The sequence below is a fragment of the Coffea eugenioides genome, chromosome 4 (genome assembly GCF_003713205.1).
Source record: "Coffea eugenioides isolate CCC68of chromosome 4, Ceug_1.0, whole genome shotgun sequence".
Lineage (NCBI taxonomy): Eukaryota > Viridiplantae > Streptophyta > Magnoliopsida > Gentianales > Rubiaceae > Coffea > Coffea eugenioides.
This window is the reverse complement of record NC_040038.1, coordinates 38030062-38053186: the sequence shown is the minus strand read 5'-3', so window position 1 is coordinate 38053186 and position 23125 is coordinate 38030062. Positions and strand designations below refer to the sequence as shown.

Below are 23125 nucleotides of genomic sequence, written 5' to 3'. Positions count from 1 at the left end.
GATTGCAATACCTGCATTGTTACTACCAGTAATAACAATATCATCAATATAAACCACTAATAGGATAATACCAACTTCAGATTGTTGATAAAAGACAGAATGATTAGAATTACATTTCTTCATGCCAAACTCTTGAACCACCTCACTGAATCTCCCAAACCAAGTACGAGGACTCTGTTTTAAATCATATAGTGACTTTCGGAGTCTACAAACCTTACCAGACTCCCCCTGAGCAACAAATCCAGGTGGTTGCTCCATATAAACTTCCTCTTGCAAATCCCCATGAAGGAATGCATTCTTAACATCTAACTGGTACAGAGGCCAATTATTAGTAGCAGCAAGGGAAATAAATAATCGAATAGATGTGAGTTTTGCTACGGGAGAAAACGTGTCTGAGTAATCCACCCCATATGTTTGAGTATACCCTTTTGCAACAAGACGAGCGTTGAGGCGAGAAACAGAACCATCAGGATTGACTTTTACAGCAAACACCCATTTACAACCAATAGGTTTCTTACCTATTGGTAGATGAACCAAATCCCAGGTACCATTATTATCTAGGGTCATCATTTCTTCCTCCATAGCAGCCCGCCAACCAGGATATTCCAAAGCCTCAGATAAGCGTTGAGGAAGAGATATTGAATCTAAGGAAGCAGTAAAACAACGCAAGGAGGGAGACAAATGGTCATATGAAGCAAATGATGAAATTGGATAAGTTCACTGTCTTTTACCTTTTCTTAAAGCAATAAGCAAATCAAGACTGGAATCTAGAGACTCAGGAAGCGGTGGATCAGAACTCGGATCTATAGACAGAGAAGGTGGTGGGGATGTGAGTCTATGTGTTGAGAACGACGAGAATACACCTGAGTGATCGGTGATCTTGTAGGAACAGTTGTTGTAACAGTGTAGGCTAGAATATTATCTCCCTCCCCCTGACTACTATAGACATTAGACTCAAGAAAAAATGGATGCGCCTCAAAAAATGTAACATCAACAGAGACTAAATAATGATCTAAATTTGGAGAATAACATTTATACCCTTTGAAGACGTGAATAACCCAAAAACATACAATTGAGAGATTTGGGATCTAATTTAGACACCTGAGAACGGGTATCACGAACAAAACAAGTACACCCAAATATGCGTGGCTCAATAGGGAATAAAGATTGGGTTGGAAACAAAATTGAATAAGGAATCTCACCAGCAAGCACAGAAGATGGCATGCGATTAATTAAGAAACAGGCTGTTGAAACCGTATCTGCCCAAAATTGCTTAGGAACCTTCATGTGAAATAGAAGGGCTCTAGCAATTTTTAATAAGTGCCTATTTTTCCTTTCAACAACACCATTTTGTGGTGGTGTGTTAGGACATGAAGATTGGTGAAGGATTCCATTTTCTGACATATATGAATTAAAGAGTTTAGAAAATACTCTTTTGCATTATCACTTCGCAAAATGCGGACAGGCACATTGAATTGTGTTTTTATTTCAGAACAAAAGGAACAAAAGTTATTAAATAAATCTGAACGACTTCTCATTAAATATAACCAAGTAACACGAGAGTAGTCATCAACAAAGGTGACAAAATACTTAAAACCAGACTTAGATACTATAGAACAAGGGCCTCATATATTAGAGTGCACTAATTCAAAGGGGGATGAAACCCGTTTATTGACTTTAGGCAAGTAAGGCAAACGATGATACTTGGCAAATTGGCATGACTCACAATTTAAATGGGATAAATTCTGAAAATTTGGACACAACTTCTTCAAAGTGGGTAGAGATGGATAACTCAAACGACAGTGAATTTCAAGCAGAGTCAAGGTGGAGGAACATGCAACAGGTTTCGGCACTTTTGATGAAGGGGTTTCAAGTGTATATAGGCTGCCAGACTCACGTCCTTTACTAATAATCTTGCCCGTCATAAGATCCTGAAAAACACAATATTCAGGAAAGAATGAGATAGAGCACTTGACAGATTTTGTAATTTTACTGACTGAGAGTAGATTAAACGAAAAATTAGGTAAGCATAAGATTGAATATAAGGGGATAGATGACATAGGAATTACTATACCAGAACCCACAACTAAAACACATGACCCATCAGCCAAAGTAACATTCGGATGATCCTTGTTAGGATTAAAAGAGAAGAGCATACCTTTATTACCGGTCATATGATCTGTTGCACCGAAATCGATGATTCATTTGTTAGAAGATGACACAAGGCATGTAGTAAATTTACCTGAGTGATCAATAAAAGGAGGATTGGTAATAGAAGATGGGTTAACAGATTTTTGTGAGGCCTGAAATTCAGAAAAGCGGGCAAACTCATCAGCAGAGATGAGTATGGACTTGTCAGAGGGCACATAATTATTTTCCTGGGTTGCAAAATTTGCAAACGGGGGCTGCTGTTGAGGTCTACTATGAAGGTCCCAACACGTATGTATGGTATGACCTGATTTCTTACAGTGATAACAGACTCGTTGATTTGAGTTGTATTGTCCATGACCAGCAATCCCACCAGTCCTATTTTTGCCACTGTTTCTACCATTATTTCCTCGACCAGCTCCAATTCGACTCACGAGAGCACTAGTAACATTGGAAGTAGACAAAGATCTCTCAGTTCTCAACACTCGTGTGAAAGTGTCATGGAGGGAAACAATCTCTGGGTTAGAGAGAATTTGTGTTCGAGCAGCATCAAACTTAATTGGTAATCCTGCAAGAAAACTCATTACAGCCATTTGTTTCCGTTGAGACTGTTGAGTTTTTACATCAGTACTAAAAGGAAGGAGAGAATTCAATTCCTCATACACACGTTTAAAATCCATAAAATATTCTATAAGGGATCTCTGATGTTTTTCTGGACGATAAAATCCCTTGCAAACATCATATATATGATTTAAATTACCCTTACCAGAATACAAGAAAGCCAAATAATCCATAAGATCTTTAACAAACCCACAATGATTAATGAGACTGACGATCTCATTATCAATAGAGTTTCGGATCTGCAAAAATAGTTTTGCATCTTCTCTTAGCCAAATCTTCTTTTCTTCTCCATCAACGGGTGGGTCATCAGTGAGATGATTATTTCTATCGATGCTGAGCAGATATATCCGAATAGTTTTACTCCAATTCAAAAAAAATTTTCACTCAATTTGTGTTCAGTAATTTTTGATGTTGTAGAAATAACATCAGAAATTACTGTTTTCATCTCTTTACTACTACCTTTCATATCTGCCATTATAATTCACATAAGAAAGACCTAAAAGTGACTCAATAGGGTCACGTCAAAAGACAAACTGATAACAAAGATTCACATAAGAAAAACCTAATAAGTGACTCAATAGGGTCACGTCAAAAGACAAACTGATAACAGAGTTTGAAACTCTGATACCATGTAAACTAAGAAAAAGGGAGAGAAAATACTCTTCTACATATTTTTGGACTACACAATATACAAATATATATACACAAGTGTAACATAATTTAGATCCTAAAATCATGCTAATCTAAATCAATCTACTACCTAATTAATATATGATATTATAATCATATGATACCTAATTAATACATGATAGTATAATCATATGATACTATAATCAAATCTTTCCTAATATTTACAATATCAAATCTTTCCATAATATCATATCACATATCTTTAACATTAAGAAATACGCATCCTTCTCTTTGTTTTCATATTTGGTAAATGGAAATCAAGCCTTTCAGATTCTTGAAGTGGCTGATAATTGATGATTTGTAATTCCTGACTCACATTTATTAACTCAGTCTATGTAAATTTATTAAGCTGAATTCTGTTGCTGTTTGTCATTAATTTTGACTTTTGGGGCCTTTTAAGGGATCAAGCTTGAGCTATGTATATCAAGTTGGCAAGTTGTCATCTGAAGGTAAGTATTTGAAAGTTGTTGATTGCTTGAATCTATCTACCTCCTATTTTTCTGTATCAATTCTGTAGCTGTTCTCTTTTGCTGTACTAAATTTCGTAATTTTGATATCACAGTTGGATAGCAAACATGAAGCTGCAAATGCTTATACTGATGCTGCTCATTGCTATAAGAAGACAAACATTAAAGGTTTGGTCTCTTACCAATTTTGACACATTGTTTGAGCTCAGACTACGGCTGTCGGTTATCACTCAATACAATCATTCATCTGGTGGCTGGTTGTTTCAGCTTAAATTGGAGATCAGTCTTAGTTTTTAGTTATTGATTACATGATTTTTTTAGGAACTTGTCCATATTTCAACACCAAAAAAGTAGATTAAATATTGTCTTAAACTTTATTTCCTATGCCTGCTTTGTTTCTCATGTTATCAGTTGGTTTCTTCATCAGCCAATTTTACCCCATCTTTTTCTGCCAATAAGCGCTACTAAAATTCCAGCCCATCTTCTTTGCAAATTCAACCGCACTTAAGAAATGCAATGAAATTTCTTTTTAATCCTAATTTCCAGCCTAGCTTTTATCTGTTTTGATATTCTTGTTCCTTTCTTCCTCTGATTTTCATCCAATCCCATTTTGGGATTTAAGCCATCATCTTTTCACTTAGATTATAGAGCTTTTATTTTAGGAACTGTTGATGGCAGATAATTTTATTCTTCACATAGTCTATATCTTGCTTGGAACAGTCCGTGAATTTGTTCTTGGAAATTGCAAGGCTCAATATGTCCACAAGATACTACAAGGTGCAATCTGTCACTTCACCTAAATAAAATATCTTTTGCCTCTGTAGTTATCTTCCATCTTATTCTTAAAGCTCTTTTCTCTTTTCTGAAAGAACAGAATGTCTTTTAGGTAGATTTGATACGTTTGTGATTCATATGTAAAGTTTTCATGTCTCATCTAAAGTTTTTCGACATACTGTAACATCAATACGTACGGACTATTGATCAACTTATCAGAACTCGTAACCTACGATGCTATATATTTTCTGTCTATCATGCCATGATGGCTGTGATATCTGCTTTTATCTCTTAATCTATGTTTCCTTTTGAGTGTTAGCTATTGATTCCTTTATTTGAATCTAGGAAATTGCTGAACTATATGAGTAAGAACAGAATTTGGAGCAGGCTATTGTCTACTATGAGAGAGCAGCTGATCTTTTCCAAAGTGAAGATATTAACACCACTGCAAATCAGTGCAGATAGAAAATTGTCCAATTTGCTTCTCAATTGGAATAGTAAGCCTGTCTTCAATACAGATGTTACGTTTTTCCTCATTATTTAGAGTTTAAGCATAGCATATGTCAAGAAAACTAAACAGTAAATGCAGAAATGGGAAGATGGTACTAAAGATTTAAGGCTAGGAAGCCTGAGTGCCAGCTTGCATATGATAATTACTCCCACGTAACATATAAATGATGTTTTAGCTGATAAAAGTTTGGAAACTACGGTAAGATGCAAGAAAGAGCAAGGAATTGGTCATAAGACTTTTTGTTTTTACCCTATACACAAGATTCAGTGTGTGTGTGTGTCTTCAAAACTGGTAATCATAATGCCCTGCAGATATCCAAAGGTAATTGAGATTTATGAAGACATAGCCCGACAATCACTTAACAATAACTTGTTAAAGTACAGAGTCAAGGGGCACGTTCTTAATGCTGGCATATGCCAACTGTGTAAAAGTGATGTTGTGAAAATCAATAATGCACTGGAGCGGTATCAGGTACTACTGATATGGGTACTTTTGGTTAGGCTCTGGAGAGTTTTGCTTTTGTTCTCTCTGTCTCACATTGGTATGTACAGGAACTTGATCCAACGTTCTCGGGAACACAGGAGTACAGACTTTTAGCTTTTAGCTTTTCCGCCTTTTTAAAAAATTGTCTCCCACAGGTTATTCAGCTTAGTAGCTACTTTAGTCTCACTTTGGCAGCATTAGGAACTTCTAATGAAGATATTCTTGAATTAAAAGTTTAATGAATTCTTCCTTATTTGTGAGAAGGAGAAATCAAAATTCACTTAGACGTTTTTTTTTTGTCATCTTTTAACGACTATTCTAAACTTCAACAGCTGCTGCATTTTGCTGCATCAGAATTCAGTGACAATGTTACCCCAACTCCAGTTTTACCACTTGCTTAGTTTCTCTTACGTTTAGTTTTGCCACTTGCTTATGGTTTATGTTCTGAGCTATAAAAATTTGACATCAAGACTTTGCTTCTCCAAACAACTTTTCATATGGTGCGTTTGCTCTAAATTTTTTTAAACTCTTGTACAAGAATTGATGAAAATACAGATATTGAACAATCCATCTAATTGAGTTGCTAACCTTAAAATGCAGACTGCTCAAATCACCTCCTTGCTCTCTGAATCATATAATCCACATGTTCATTATAGTCCAGCTCTTGCGATTGCCATATCATGTGCTGCTACTGATGTCAGCGAAACCATATGATTGGTGAAGCTTTTCAGATCAGATATAGTTGACATCAGATCACTGAAACCAATAATTCCACTGTCACTGCATTGAGGTAGTTTATTCCTGTTAACTGTGTGTCTACTTACTTCGCTATCTAATTCATTTCAAGTAAGCCAATTTTTTGCCTCATTTAACAGATAGCAATTGAAAAAAATTATTCTCGATAACAATCAGAACAATTAACAACATACATGCAGTTTTAGCATCACTGGTGAAAGGAATGTGACAATAAAGCTGATTTCAAACAAAAAACATAACAAAGTAACTGCAGCTGATTTCACTTTTATTTAACTTAGAATGAGTAAATTATTAAAAATACCTGTAATTAAGGATATGTACAGTGCATGGTCTCTCATTTCGAATGCATTCTGCTATCTGACAAAGAACAATTAGCCAGCGGTTACATTCATTTGCTTTCCTTTTATGTAGAATACTAAGATTTTGAAGCCCTCAAAGTCAAAACAAAGATTGACTACAAAACCAAATTGGAGAATAAGTTACCTGAAATTGAGTGACAGAAACTGTGTCCAGCCCACTTAAAAATCTACAGTTACGCGCCAATACTTCATGCCGTGCATAACCTATTGAATCATGGATACAAGAACAAAATGAGAAGACTAAAGACATCGTTTTGAAGTTTTCTACCAAGTGGGAGTTCGTCAGGGTTGGATTGAGCTTGATTAAGACAGACAAACAAACAAGTTGACCGATATTTGGTAGGCACCTGTCAATTTCAGAAAGGCATCACTGGCATACACAATTGGCATGTCATGTAAGTGTGGATCAGTTCTGCAAGGAAACAGAAAGTGTTTCCAAAAAATGGAAAGCAGAACATCAATAACCTGGGGAAAGAATACAGTTATTGGACAGCAACAGTTACAAATAGTTGGAAATTGAAACAACTCACAATAAAAAGAGTTTGATTCTACCAAATGATATATTAATGGAGGCACCAAGACCCATTCCAGATAGGCAGCATGCTTTTCCACACACCAATCGACCAGTGACCTCACTCTCACTATAGTGAGCTAGCACTGAGAGAATGTTGCTAATAGCAGTAGCAGCTTTCCTCTTCTCCAGCTCAATTGTCTCACAAGGCTGATCAATCTCTAATTCTACAAATCAAGGAACGTAAACATCATATGCTTTAATAAAAATGAGAATCTGATTTACAATAATCCTACTCCTCCAAACGTGAGATAAAGTAACATCGTACTGTTGAGCATTTGTACGTGGGTCACTGTTTCTTCCCAGAAAGGAGAGTAACAATCCACAAAAGTGACAAACAAAAGCCCTCCCTCACCCCCCCTAGACACAAATTTTTACTTGCTAAAGCACTGAAAGTGGCAATGAAAGCACAATATTATGCTACTATGGCACTGGAAACATTAGAATTTGAGACAAACCTCTATCTTCTGAGTTCAATAAGTAATCCAGAGCCAATCCACGTCCCACTTCCATGACTGAATCAGAAGTCACCTCTCTCCGACAGCACCCAAGAAATCCGGTTCCATCTTCACACAACTTTGAGGGATTCCTCACAACTCTGGACTTTCTCAAGATAGGCACTTGAACTCCCAGAAAGTGAACCACCCTTCCATCCTCCTTAGCAAAAACAGGACACATATGAAACAACATCCAAAATGGAGTCCCATCTTTCCTATTATTCAACAAACTAATCTGTATAGCCTTCTCTTGCCTTATTGCCTCACGAATTTCCAGAACAGATCTTCGATTAGTTTTAGGCCCCTGAAACATTCTTCCATTCTTCCCAATCACCTGGTCTTTAGAATAACCAAATATTTTCAGAAAAGCACTTGAAGCAAACACAATTGGGTCCCCAGAAATGGAAGGATCAGTTAGCTTGTCCTCTGGCACTTCAACTCTCATGCTTCCTACAGCCGTTTTTATGAACACCACCTAACGCAAGTAGCAAAAAGACGAAGCAGAGTTAGCATCTCCAACTAGAACTTCTGAGAAGGCAGTGAAAATCCAATTTAAAAAAGCCTTGTTTAGCCTACTTCATCCTAAAAGTTACCAGGTTTATTCACCAAATACATATGAATAACCATTGTGCATCACCCTAAAAGATTGACAATTTGCAATGAGTCAACACCAAATGCACGCATCAGCCACATACTAAGATAGATCTAACTACAAATTGAGTTCTCAAATATTGTTAGCAGACATGCTTTACACTTGAATTTCGATGTGCCCAGATCATTCTGTAAAGTTCAATACTAGAAACACAACCCAAATTGGTTTGGAACTTTAATGAGGTGAAGAAACAGAATCTGTCCAACTTAAACTCACATTACAATCACTCTACGTTGTGGAGGAAAGCCAATTCATGGACAGCACACTCAGAGAAAGCTCACATATTCCTCTCTCCATCTTTATTCAATTGACAAATTTCTTACCCACAGCCACTCATTGAGTTTCATACATCAAGTTTCAAAATGTTGTAAAGTGCTTTCTCAGAAAAGCCAACAGTAGAGTGATAAGCTGGAAGACAACAATACAAGACATTACATTGGCTTTCCAGTGTACCAGAAAACAAATTTTAAATTTCTAAACCGAGATCCTAAGCTGCTAATACTCTTTTCACTCTGATTGTATTTCAGATTCACAGGACAAATGTTCAGACCTTATTTCAACTTACTAACAACAAAACGTTTAACTATAAACATTTTACCAATCCACTAAACAGCCTAATCTCAATCAATTACATGTAACATTTCATCCATAGTTACAGATCCACAAAAAACCACCAAAATTTTTCTGCCCCATTTCAATCCATAGCGGAAGATCCTCAAAAACCGTCCAAAAATTTTATATGACATCAATTTCAAGAAAAAAGTATAGACCCAAAGGGAAAGAAATAAAAACTCATGCACACTGTTCTCCTATAATTCATTTCACAAGTAACTTATTAGACACTTTGCCTACAAGAGATGGCCAAATACACGGACTGGAACCAACTGCTGCTTTCTGCTCGATGATCTTCACTCCAGGAGTTGCTATTAATTTAACGTTGGAACATGTTCATCAAGACAAACAATTTACCTAATCTGCAAGTTCGTCTTTTTATTTTTATCAAATTAAAATGACTAGGATGAAAATGGTATGTTTACTAAACACTAGAGACGACAAGAGCAACTGTTGCAACTTGATAAACCTTGTGTCAAACAGGCTAATTAACTAACTTCATTTTTTTTATTCCTTCAAACCAAAAAAAAAACTATTTTGTTAACAAAACTCCCAATGCGCTAATCAAATACTATGTGAAAAGCAAAATCAACGTAAATGTTTTTGCTGGCTAGCAAATGATGAAGAAAAAATAATAACTTTTGTGTAAGAAAGATTAGGTGCAAGAATGTTTAACCGGCAATTTAAAATCTAAAAACCTCTTACTTTGGACACTTGCGAAGTAAGTATTGACTGGAAGAACAGAAGAAATTAACTATCGTTTCTTGCAAGTAACATATTGTTATTCCTGAAAAAAATCCTAAAGCTTAAAAATTTATTAACTGTAAATTCCACACAAAATTTAAGAACCAGTTTTCCACACAAATCATACATTAACTGTAAATTCCGACAGTTAATGATGGTGAATGATATGTATAATTCAGTTCTGACAGCCCCACCTCCCCCAAGGCGAACCAAAGGGTTCGGCGGACCGCCTGCCCAACTCTCGCGGGACTCACTACAATCTTCGAATAATTTACAATGCTCCACAAATTTACATCCGAAACACCTCAATAATAAACGGAATAACAGTTCCCCAAGCTTGAACGAATATTTACATACATTTCTATCTATTACACAAGATAAAACAAATTCAACTGTGCATGAGATAATCCATCCAGTCACACGAAAAACTTAATACCAGTGCCTCCTTTGCCACAAACCCAACTGCGGGGAGAAAAATATATTTTGGGGTGAGCTAGAAACTCAGCGAGTGACCAGCAAAATCAGTAATCCAATCAATTTCATAAGAATGCATATAAGTGATGTCATGAATCAGTAATTAAATGTACTTTTATTGCTTTCGTGAACCAGTGAAATCATTGCATTTAAACCTCCAACGCTCAAACAGATCAGTTAACAGATAAACAGTGATAGGGAGCCATTTGCTCCAAATAAACAGAGGTGGAGACGTTGGTGTTCAGCACAAGACTTCCCAAGAACTCATTGGAGCCAAATCATGTCATGGTTCACATACAAGCACTCATGATATGCAATAGAGTAAACAGTGCAAGAAATAGTTCGAAAAGTAACATTGGAAACAGTTGGGGAATCACTCACCAACCACAGCTCCGGTGCTCATCCATCATTGATAATTCTTGATCAAGCTTAAGCCCTTTAACTCAAATCCAAAACAATCAAATGCTCTCAAAGATCGGACAGCATTTCCCCTTACGTTCTTTATTTTCCATCCTACAACAATCACCAAATCCATCTCAATTTAACCACAATCACACATATACATCATAGACCATTAAATACTCTTAATTAGGGTTGCAATACCCCCTTCAATCTTAACCAATTAAGGCCTCAAATTCGAAACCCTAGAACTAAAATTTACACCCACAAGCGGAAATTTTCCCTAGGAAATCACATCTAGCATATACAAGTTCCATTTCACACACCACCAAGCCATCAATCTATGACATATGTTTAAGCATCAATTAAAGACATAAACTTCACCAAAAATCTGAAATTCACCATAAACTACTTCAACCCATGAAATATTCTCATAAACCACATATTTTGCAACTCTAAAACACAACTATGCTAGTACGACTAGTAAAGAAGGATTTCTAGCAAAGATTATCTTGAAATCTCAAGAAAATGGTAGCTTAGAACTTGCCCCTCCAAAACAGCTCTACCAAAAACTTTAAACCTCCTCAAAGAGCACTTGTATGGAATAGATTGCAAAACTAACGGTGAAATCTCAAGATTTGGTGAAAGAAATCAAAGGGAAAGAAAATGGAGTTTTCTCTCTTGGTTTTGCCTCTCAAAACAGCCGTCCAAGCAAGGAGAAGAAATGAAGAAAATATCAGCCAAAACAAGATAAGAATAAAGGAAAAACAGTCGGTCAAAGCTGGCTGCCGAGGTGCCACGTCACAATCCCGCCAAGATCTAGCCGGATTGCTGGCCGAATACAAGGCAGTGGCGAAATCAAATTTTTTCCAAATTCCAAGCCAATCCGGGCAGGTATCTGGCCAAGAACTGGCCGGATTTCCTGCCGAATTCACCAAAAATCACTGTTCACTAGAATGTTTTTTCCTTTTCTTCTTCTTTCGGGCGTCACAAACTCCCCTCCTTAAAAGAATGTCGTCCTCGACATTCCAACTTGTACTAATCAAATCAAATAGTCCTCAAAAGTCGGTCATGTACTAAGAATCACTCTAATTCAACTTATCACAATCAAGTACTAAAAGCACCCCAATCCAACTTATTGAATAATCATGATCCAATAGATAGTTAATCGAGTAACTAGATAAAACATGCAAAAGGCTCGAAATTGGACTTAAAGTCCCTGATATTTGGAAGAAATTCAGGACATAGCGAAACCTCAGATCAGAAATTTACCCCTAGTGATGCTGGACAACACAACAAGCTAACACACGGCTATACTTCACCAGAAAGTCTCAGAAATTTATCCCCGGTGGTGCTGGACAACACAACAAGCTAGCACAACGCTATGCTTCACCAGAGAGCCTCAGATTCAAGATTTTGTCCCTAGCGGTGCTGGACAACACAACAGGTTAGCACAACGGCTATATCTTGCCAAAGAGCCTCAGATCAAGATTTCGTCCCTGGTGATGCTTGATAACACAACAAGCATGCCTCGCCAGAAGAATGGCGGTACTTGATAACACAACAGGCAATAGCTCACCGGAGAGGTTTAGTTCAACCGCTACAAAAGAATATTAGTCGGTCTACAACCACACATGAAAACATACAAATTCAAAAGCAGGATCAATGATTTCAAGTTCAAGGAGCACGAGTACGAGTAAGAGCACAAGTTTAAGTTCAAGTTCAAGGAACACACTCGCCTAGCCTATGTCCAGCAATTCACATTCTCAAGCAGTCTTAGTATTCAAGTCTACATACGGGTCATATACGAATCAAACTATTTGCTCATGCATAAAAGAAATACCATATACTCAGTCAAGTCAGATCCATTGAGTGTACGTAGGAGCACACTCGCCTAAACAGGTTCAAGTGTCAAGTGAGCTCAGCTTAGTCGATCTCAGGCAGTTCAAATATTTCAAATTCCAACACTTCCAAATCAGGTGGTGCAAACCTTAATCAAACAAGAAAACTAGTAGAAGGATGCAAAACCAGAAGTTTTCTCAATAAATCCGGCCACCACCATCATCTATCAAAACCCTAGTCAAAATCTTATTGGACAAGTCCAAGATAGCATTCATCATTCAATCTCCTCATTCGGTTAAGTCTCGAGTACAATACGAAATCCTCTTGTACTTTAACCTGTGCCTTTACAACCTATCTCAAACTCACTTATGATTCCTATTCACATCATCATATACTAGACTATGTTCCTTCCAAATTCACAAGTATTTTCTCAAGAATAGTATCGAGTACTCAAATACAAGAATCCAAATCTAAGAAACTTTACGACTCAGGTCGTACGCTAGTACTAGAATCAGTTGATGTACGCTTGGAAGCAACCAAGTCATATCTTATGCTTACCAATTTCAAACCAGTCCCATAGTCCGGCATCCTAAACTTTAGTCTAGGATACTCAACAGAGATCTGAAACCTAAGCTCTGATACCAACTATGATAGCCTCACCCCCCCCCTAAGGTGAACCAAAGGGTTCGGCGGACCGCCTGCCCAACTCTCACCGAGACTCACTACAGTCCTCGAATAATTTACAATGCTCTACAAATTTATATCCGAAACACCTCAATAATAAGCGGAATAACAGTTCCCCAAACTTGAACGAATATTTACATATATTTCTATCTATTACACAAGATAAAACGAATTCAACTGTGCATGAGATAATCTATCCAGTCACACAAAAAACTTAATACCGGTGCCTCCTTTACCCCCAACCCAACTGTGGGGAGGAAAATATATTTCGGGGTGAGTTAGAAGCTCAGCAAATGACCAGCAAAATCAGCAATCTAATCAATTTCACAAGAATGCATATAAGTGATGTCATGAATCAGTAATCAAATGTACTTTTATTGCTTTCGTGAGCCAGTGAAATCATTGCACTTAAACCTCCAACGCTTAAACAGATCAATTAACAGATAAACAGTTATAGGGAGCCATTTGCTCCAAATAAACAGAGGTGGAGACGTTGGTGTTCAGCACAAGACTTCCCAAGAACTCATTGGAGCCAAATCATGTCATTGTTCACATACAAGCACTCATGATATGCAATGGAGTAAACAGTGCAAGAAATAGTTCGAAAAGTAGCATTGAAAACAGTTGGGGAATCACTCACCAACCACAGCTCCGGTCCTCATCCATCATTGATAATTTTTTATCAAGCTCAAGCCGTTCAATTCAAAGCCAAAGCAACAAATGCTCTCAAAGATCGGACAGCATTTCCCCTTACGTTCTTTATTTTCCATCCTACAACAATCACCAAATCCATCTCAATTTAACCACAATCACACATATACATCATAGACCATTAAATACTCTTAATTAGGGTTGCAATACCCCCATCAATCTTAACCAATAAGGCCTCAAATTCGAAACCCTAGAACTGAAATTTATACCCACAAGCGGAAATTTTCCGTAGGAAATCACATCTAGCATATACAAGTTCCATTTCACACACCACCAAGCTATCAATCCATGGCATATGCTTAAGCATCAATTAAAGACATAAACTTCACCAAAAATTTGAAATTCACCATAAACTACTTCAACCCATGAAATATTCTCATAAACCACATATTTTGCAACTCTAAAACACAACTATGCTAGTACTACTAGTAAAGAAGGATTTCTAGCAAAGATTACCTTGAAAGCTCAAGAAAATGGTAGTTTAGAACTTGCCCCTCCAAAACAACTCCACCAAAAGCTTTAAACCTCCTTAAAGAGCACTTGTATGGAATAGATTGCAAAACTAACGGTGAAATCTCAAGATTTGGTGAAGGAAATCAAAGGGAAAGAAAATGGAGTTTTCTCTCTTGATTTTGCCTCTCAAAACAGCCGACCAAGCAAGGAGAAGAAATGAAGAAAATATCAGCCAAAACAAGATAAGAATGAAGGAAAAACAGTCGGTCAAAACTGGCTGCCGAGGTGCCACGTCACAATTCGGCCAAGATCTGGCCGGATTTCCGGCCGGATTGCTGGTCGGATACAAGACAGTGGCGAAATCAAATTTTTTCCAAACCCCAAGCCAATCCGGCCAGGTATCCGGCCAAGAACTGGCCGGATTTTCGGCCGGATTCACCAAAAATTTTTTTCCTTTTCTTCTTCTTTCGGGCGTCATATAAGTAAATTTCAAATATTAGTAAGAATTCACACAAAATAAATTGAATGAGATTCTGACCATCTTTGCCTTCCTCCTCCTCTTCTTCTTCATCACTATCAACTTCAGTTTCAAGTTTAAAAAAATGAGACCCCGACCTCTTCTTTGCCTTCCTCGTTCCACTGCCGCCGTCATAATCCTCATTATCATCGTCTTCCTCCTCTCCCTTATCATCTTCCTCCTCCAAATCATCAATAAAATCCGATCTCCGCCGTTATCATCTCGTCATCGTACTCCTCTTCTCGTCTTTGCGGCATCGCAGATCTCACTTCGTAATTCTCCTTACAACTGCAATTATACTCTTCGCAATGCTTGATTATGTCAGTCGCTGATTACAAACATGACGATCTGTGAAACCTTAAATGCAAAATTTGGGGATTTTGAAAACAGAGAGAGAGAGAGTGTGTGTGTGTGTGTGTGGAGTATATTATTCTTGTTAATTTATGATGAGGAAGGTTAGCGGCGGACGGACTTGGGTTGAGCTACCATTGCAGTGAAGATTGAGAAAACAGAATTTGAGCTCGTCGAGCGTAGTAGGCTATCACCACACAAACATACAGTAGGCCGTCAATTATTGACTTTTTTTTATAGCACCATAGACATTATTATTAAACTTTTATAACAAGGAGCGCACTCTATTTTTATCAATTCTTTAGCTCTTCAATATTGCATCAGTTTTACAGTACATGTTTTGTTCCACTTTTACCCTTTACTCACCCGTGCATACTTACTCTTGACTATTTCAGCTCCATATCCTCTGAATTTGCAACCCAGTTTTTCACTGAACCTCTCTGTTGCTATTTATTTTGTATGAGCAATATTCAAAGCTTGAAGACGTCTGAATAGCTTTACATTGATCTTAAATCAAATTAAAAAAAAAAACCTTAAAGCCTACTGGACCTCTAAGCCTACAAGATATACATGAGTCTAATCTACTCCAGTGTCAACTGCAGTACACTCACATGTAATACTTCTGCACATTTTCAGCCCCACATTTTGAAGTAAAAGACATACAAAAAAAAACAAACCAATACTATGCACACGTGAATCATATCTAAGTACTTTCATAGCAAACTAATTTCAAACAAAGCTCTTGCACATACAAATTTCCATCTATAATTACATACATAACATTCCCAGCATACCAAAAAACGTAAGCCAACAACAATTGCTATTCCATAAACACTTTCTTATCCCAAATCATAAACAACCCAAACCCTCACCATTCAGCTTGTAGCCCAAACAATACCATCTCCCAGCAGCTGTTAGCAAATATAGAACTCACCAACATTCAAACAAATCCAAGTGTCCTTGAATTTGTCAACCATCTTATTTCTAAAAAAAAATAAACAAACACTTGAACTTTTTCGCCTGAAAAATGAAATACTAAACTTGTTTGGAGCATTTTACAACACACCTGCATGGACACCAATGTTTGAAGCTACTTTAGAAACACATCAATCATCACAAATGTTGCAGGAACTTGCAGAGCAAGCTAGGGAGAATGTTCAGAACCAACATGAAGAAGCAACGGCGCAAAATTAGTACTTTAGAAGTTCATTTCAAAATCTGTTGCTCCAACCTTTTATTATCTGCCTAAAATACTCCATCTGTTTTGCTTTTGCTCTTCTCAAAACTTTCATCTTTATCTAACTCATTTTACTATCGTTATTTCATCTTTTTACTTCTGTAAAACAATTGTCCCTTGCTTCTACCTAGTTGTAATCATTATAAATCTCATTCTCACATATATCTTTTATCACAACACACATTCATTTGAAAACTCATAAAAACACTACAAACATATCCAAGATTCACAATACAATACTTATAAATAAGATACTCATAAGTCTAATTTATCACAAAACAGCATAAGCTCCTGCTATTCTTCAGTTTGAAAGATTTCCAGCAAACACCATCTCAAAAAAGCTTCAATAACTCATATTGCTCCCTCTGAAACTCACCACGACAACCTAAACAATCAAAATTATTAACTATAAGTAATTATCATCAACAAAACAATTTCAGCAATAACCAATCTATATTAATGCTTTCTTAAAAGTGTATGCTACCTTTCAATCACATTGATTACCAAAACTATCAGTGGACGGTGGACTAGGATGAAAATACTTCTCTTCCAGTACCTCAAGCCTTATTTTTCTAGCAACCAGTTGTAGAACCGGATAATTTCTTCCAGTTCTAAGAGCAGCTTCCAGAACTAAACTCCAATCATCATGCTTATAAAACTCCTTGAACAAGTCACATAATTCATTTTTCAGCAAAACGTTTGCAACCTGAACTCGAGCAACAGGTTCAGCCGGTCGATTACGGCATCCATGTTCCATGGGATAAGCTACTCTCCGTACACCTGCTAACTCAATTATCTCCTCGTTTATCTCTGGATAATAAGGATGAACAGTTGGAAACCTAGAATTTGCATGTGTCATCTAAAAAAACTTTGCACAAAACAACAACCAAATGCAGATATCACTTCGTCTATCACTCTTTATATTCCCTTATTCTTATCCTCACAGATATGCTTACACATATCATATATCATATATATAAAACATTCTATACAACTCTAACACCTAAAAGATAACCACACCAAAAGAAGAGAAAAAACAGTCAAAACATGTGAAAGTTTTAGAAATATGTGAAAGCTGATAACTACTAGAGTACAAACTAGAAAATTGTTTAAACACTTCAAACACAACTAAATTCAAGCAAATACACTTACTAATCAACTACAACTAAACTCCTTCCATTAGATAAATCTTCCACCGAATACAAGCTAAGAAATATGAGCAAAACAAATGCACGAATGATTACTTGTGATTGAACTAAACTCCAATTTTACATCTGCCACCACAACTCAATCACTTCAACTACGTCATTTCAATTGTCCTCTTATCATTTTTAACTTCCTTTTCAAAAAGCAGGCTTTCTCCCTCTCCTTTTCTCTCATCACCTGCAACGCTGGATTCTACAATCAGGTATGTAAACTACAACTAAACCATTAAGCTTATATACATACTGCTCAATCCTTCATACTCATGAACACCAACTTCAAAACTCAAATTAATACTTACACTCAATTCTTGTAACTTTATACCTCTTCATATTCCAAATATCTCTTGATATCTTCTGCTATTATATATTGTTGTATCTTTTACAATTATATCTCTTGATACCTCTTGAGGCAGCTTAAAAATGGACCGCAGCTTCTTAACTTTCAACAATCTTAAGCCAGAAACAAAAAATTGGACTGCAATAATCCAAGTTGCTGAAAAGCTAAAGCAACAAACTTCTAAAACAGGGAATCCATATCAAAAGATGTTACTCCTTGACACCGAGGTACAATAATTCATTCACGTACTATTCTATTAACTGCATACATAAATACTATGACATCAATATTTTGAAACAGGGAAACAGCTTAAATGCCCTCATCTATGGTTCGACATCAATTTCTTCAAAAGATTCTTTATCCCAGGAAAAAGATACATCATTTCAAATGCTAGAATTCAATATACTGATGAGAGATACTGCACTAAGGAGAACGAATATACATGGATAATAGACAATTCATCAGTTGTCCAGGCAGTAGATGAACCGAAGCCACCAGCTTTCCCACCTATCTTCACATTTGCCTCTTTCAACAAGCTCCACCGCCATATAGATGACAACACTGAGATAAGTAAGCATCTAAACATTATAACCACTTTTTGGTCAATCAGTATTCTTAGCATTAATGCTCACATACGTATTCTGAAACAAGATGTGATAGGAATCGTCATCCATGTTGAACCAAAAAGCTTGTGCTGATCGATCACAAGTATGACTTAACTATATACTCATTCTATACCAGCGATAACAACTATACCATTATACATACACTATCTAACAAAACTACATACAGCTCTATGCCCGTAGCACTGACTCTGTGGGGCGACTACGAAGCAGAAGAAGGACAAATATTGGCTGACAAAATCCACACTTAACCAATACTTGCAGCTATCAAAATAAAAGTCACTTCTTACCACAGTATTATTCTCAATCCTTACTATACTCTACTCCATGCACAACAAACTACTATATTTGCAATAGTTATACTAACAAATCAAATAAACAGCTATGAACATGTCCACCAAGTTTACAACAACACTTCTCATCAATCCACCCCTCGAAGAATCTGTGCCGCTAAACCAATGGTAACTAATTAGATTATCATGATTATTATCCTTCCTCGTTCATTACTCATATATACAATCAATAGGGCAGCAAAAAATCAAGCTATCATAGCAAACCTCAAAGCACAAAGAGCCTTTCTCGATAGAGCGAAGCTGCTTCCAATTCCTGATGCTGAAGATGTAACTACAATCAAAGACTTTCTGAGCTTTCCGCAATAAAAAGCATACTGGGTACAAGGAAGAACCACACTGCTAGACAAGAGCCAAAAGCTGTGGTACTATGCTTGTCCCCAGTGTCACAAGTCCCTCAGATCACAACCTAACTGGCCAATCATTTGTACCTCTTGCCAGAAGCACATCAACGTTGTCACAAGGTTCAATATCTCCAATTCCAACTTTAATTACTCAATACTACAGCAATTAATAACTCACACATTACTCAACAACAGGTGCAAGCTAACAATACAGCTTACAGACAACTCAGGAACTCTCACACTTGACCTTTATGCACAAGATGCAGAACAACTGCTCCCCTTTGTGACGCCCCCACTTCTCCCTAAGGCGAACCAAAGGGTATCCGCGGGACGCCTGCTTAGCTCTCGCCAGGACTCAAACAATTCCATTCAACTTATAGCCGGACCACACAACACAAGCCAATAACTTAGATACAATAAATGCGGAAGTATTCAAACTTAATAATAGTCATCCATTCTCCAAACCACACGTCAGAATACAGATTACATTTCGTCCAAAGGATCACATCACGGGGTACCTATCAGCTTGCCACCCGCACGCGGGCATCCCCTACGGAGAGTTTCGCTTCGTGACTCTTCACGAACGAGAGGCTCGGGGCTTTTCCAGACGAAGGACTTAAGGTCCCAACTGTCGGCATATGGCTCTGATACCAACTGTGACAGTTTTCAGGGTCACATTTCCATACCAAAAGTACAATTCCAAAACCAAAGGCATAACCAAAAGTAATAACAAGCCCTAAACAAAAGTACATCAAGAGGGTTTCTCCATTTCACCTCCGAGTTCAAACCTGTTAAGGAAAACAAATCTACAGGGTGAGCAAAACGCTCGTGAGGCCAAGAACACACATGCAGACACATAGTTCAGATAACAAGCCCAAATAACAATTCAGGTAATAGCTTGCAAGTAATTAATAACGCCAACAAAGCGTAACCAGAAACAATTCAAGGATATAGAAGCTCTCAGGAGCTAAATTTCACATTTGCCGATGTCATTTGTATATCTCCCCGTGAAGACTCTCCGTCAACCGGGTTGATATTTTCATATCCGTAGTTCACCACTTACTTCTCATCCGTCCACCATACACCACTTCGGGCCCGCACGACATTTATAAGGCGATACTTTACGAGTATGCCAAGCGAGATCTCTCAATAGATCAAGCTTATCATGTGAATCTCATGGTTCACCGAAGTTCCCGACCAAACCCATGCCGGCTCGAGTTCCAGGGTCGGCCTATGAGTTTGGGCGTCCCCCATGTATCATGTAAATGTCGAGGAGATTCACTCCATCGACGTATGCAATCATAGCATACCATTTCATGTATTCAAGCATTTGACATGTTTAAGCAGGCATTTCAAGTCATGTAAACCAGGCAAATCATGTTAGCCATGAGTCATTCGTGCCAAATGAGAACGAGTGCGATTAAGTACACACTCGACTCCATTTTTTTCAAAATCAAATAGACTAAGCATGTAATCAGGTAAGTCAAGCATGAATCAAGACTTTAGAGTTCAAGTAGGCATACACTTGACACTCACCAGTTATGCAAGCAAGTAGGTTGGAGGGAGAGTTCAAACTTCCACGGTAGGGTCCTCTTGGAGGTCCTCGTGCATGCCTGAACATCGAATAGTAGATAATTACTATAGGTCCCCAAGTGGTGAGAAAGATTGGACACGGGTAAGGTTCGGAAATATTTTGAAAACTTCGTTTGGCTTGTCTTTGAAGTTGGATTTCCAAAAGGGTGCAGGACTCGAGTAAAATCGGATTATTATCCTTAAAATCATTGGTTGGAAATGAGTACGAGCGAAACAATTGCTAAACGAACGATCGAAATCGGAAGTGGGCTGGCCACGTCACAATCCGGCCGGAACCGGGCCGGATATCCGGCCGGATTTCTGGCCGGATTGGAGGCAGTGGCTAACCTCCTTTTTTTTTCAAACTTCGCCACCAATCCGGCCGACAATCCGGCCAGAAACTGGCCGGATTCAAGGCCAGATTCTGTGGAATAGTTCCTTCGCGGATTTCCTTTGAAATTTCAGAATTTTCGATTTTTGGTCAAATCTTTGAAAAATCATAACTTTCTTTCTACTAATCGAAACTTGATGAATTTGGTACCGTTGGAATCATCTTCCAAAGTACTAAAAGTCCTTAGAAGACACCATTCCATGAATCTAAGTGAAAGGTATTCAAAAATGAGCCTAAAGTTGCTGTTCTAGATTACCAGGATTGAGCTGGGGTTGGTTTTTTGCTTACTTTGGAAATTCGGTAAAAATCACTCGTTGCAAACCGGCCCTTGAAACTTATAACTCGATTAGAAGTGCAAGTAAAGTTTTGAACAGAACAAGCGGCTCAAGAATCGGAGTTTCGAGTACCGAGATACGGTAGCTCAAAGTTGGGAAAAATTCAAGACTGTTACAAAATTTCCAGATTTGGTTCCGACTTTGGACCTTTTATTAAGTGCCGAAACCGACTTGGATTGACACCAAATTTTGCAGTATAATACTCCCATATGAAGGGTACCTCTCTATCAAATTTCATGGAAAAATACCCTCGGAAGGGTGGTCATTCAATCAACCAAAGTTTGGAAAAATCCTTAAGGCAATCTGTCCAAATCTAAGGTTTTCAAAAACGAGGCAGTCGCCGTATTTTGGTCACAACTCCCTCAATTTAACTCGGAATTGGGAATGGTTGATAGTGTTAGAAAATAAATTCACAGGGCTAAAATTGCACAGAAGAAATCGTTTCAAGTTTCAGCATGCAACTGGTTCGAAATTAAGCCTAAAGTTGCAGCATCATCAAATCATTTCGGCAGAACGGAGAAACAGGACAGCTGACTTCAGATGAATGGTGTGGCTCACACACATAAAACCAGAATGTGCATTATACACCGTTGGAAACATGGGAACGTCTAGTTTCAAATGCCGCTAACGGCACTTGATTTTGACGTCGGAGTACGGAGTTATGGACGAAACACGAACACTGATCTGGTTACGATGGCAACCGTTTTCCCAGATTACTAGCTTTGGAAATAAATTCGTTTGACCCACCAAAACTCAGTATTTTTCAACAAAAATTTGTACACAACTGCTACAACATGTAAAAAACATAATCAAGCCATTAAATCCTCAAATTTCTGCATTAAAGTGACCGAACAGAGCAGGGGTAAAATGGTCCAACTTGGCCTTTGCACTCAACGTGAGTTTCCAGCAGTTTTTCTTCAGCAAATCACTAACTTAAACACTAATCCGACATCATAAACTTCAGCAAGCACAGAATCAGCAACAACCCAAGAGTGGGAATTCATAGAGCCCACTTTTTCCCAACAATACAAGCTACTAAAGTGACGATTCTAGCTCAAAGGCATAAATCAAACTCCAAAAGACAAGTTTAAGGTGATTGATTACTACCTACTTTGATGGCTGGTTAGGACAGAAGTTTCGGCCCCTTTGAAGCTTGAAGAACCGTGAAAGCTCCTCCCTTTTCCAGCTAAATGTGTTGTCCAAGACTTAGGCTAAGTGGTGCTAAATTTTTAGAAGATTTGGTGGTGATTTGCATGAGATTTGGAAGAAGAAATGTTGAAGGTTTCGGTTGTCCCTTTTGCTGCTGCTTTCCGGCCATGAAGCTTTGCAGAAATGAAATGAGATTGCTGGTTCCTTTGCGTACATAAGATGCTTGACGTCTAATATATTAAATACGTCAAATCAATTACAACTAG

At 37.6% G+C, this 23125-nt stretch overlaps 1 pseudogene; it reads left to right on the top strand.

The window, feature by feature from the left end:
- The first annotated feature begins 3709 nt into the window (after window positions 1-3709).
- On the top strand, window positions 3710-6095 carry LOC113769308 (annotated as a pseudogene).
- Window positions 6096-23125: the final 17030 nt, after the last annotated feature.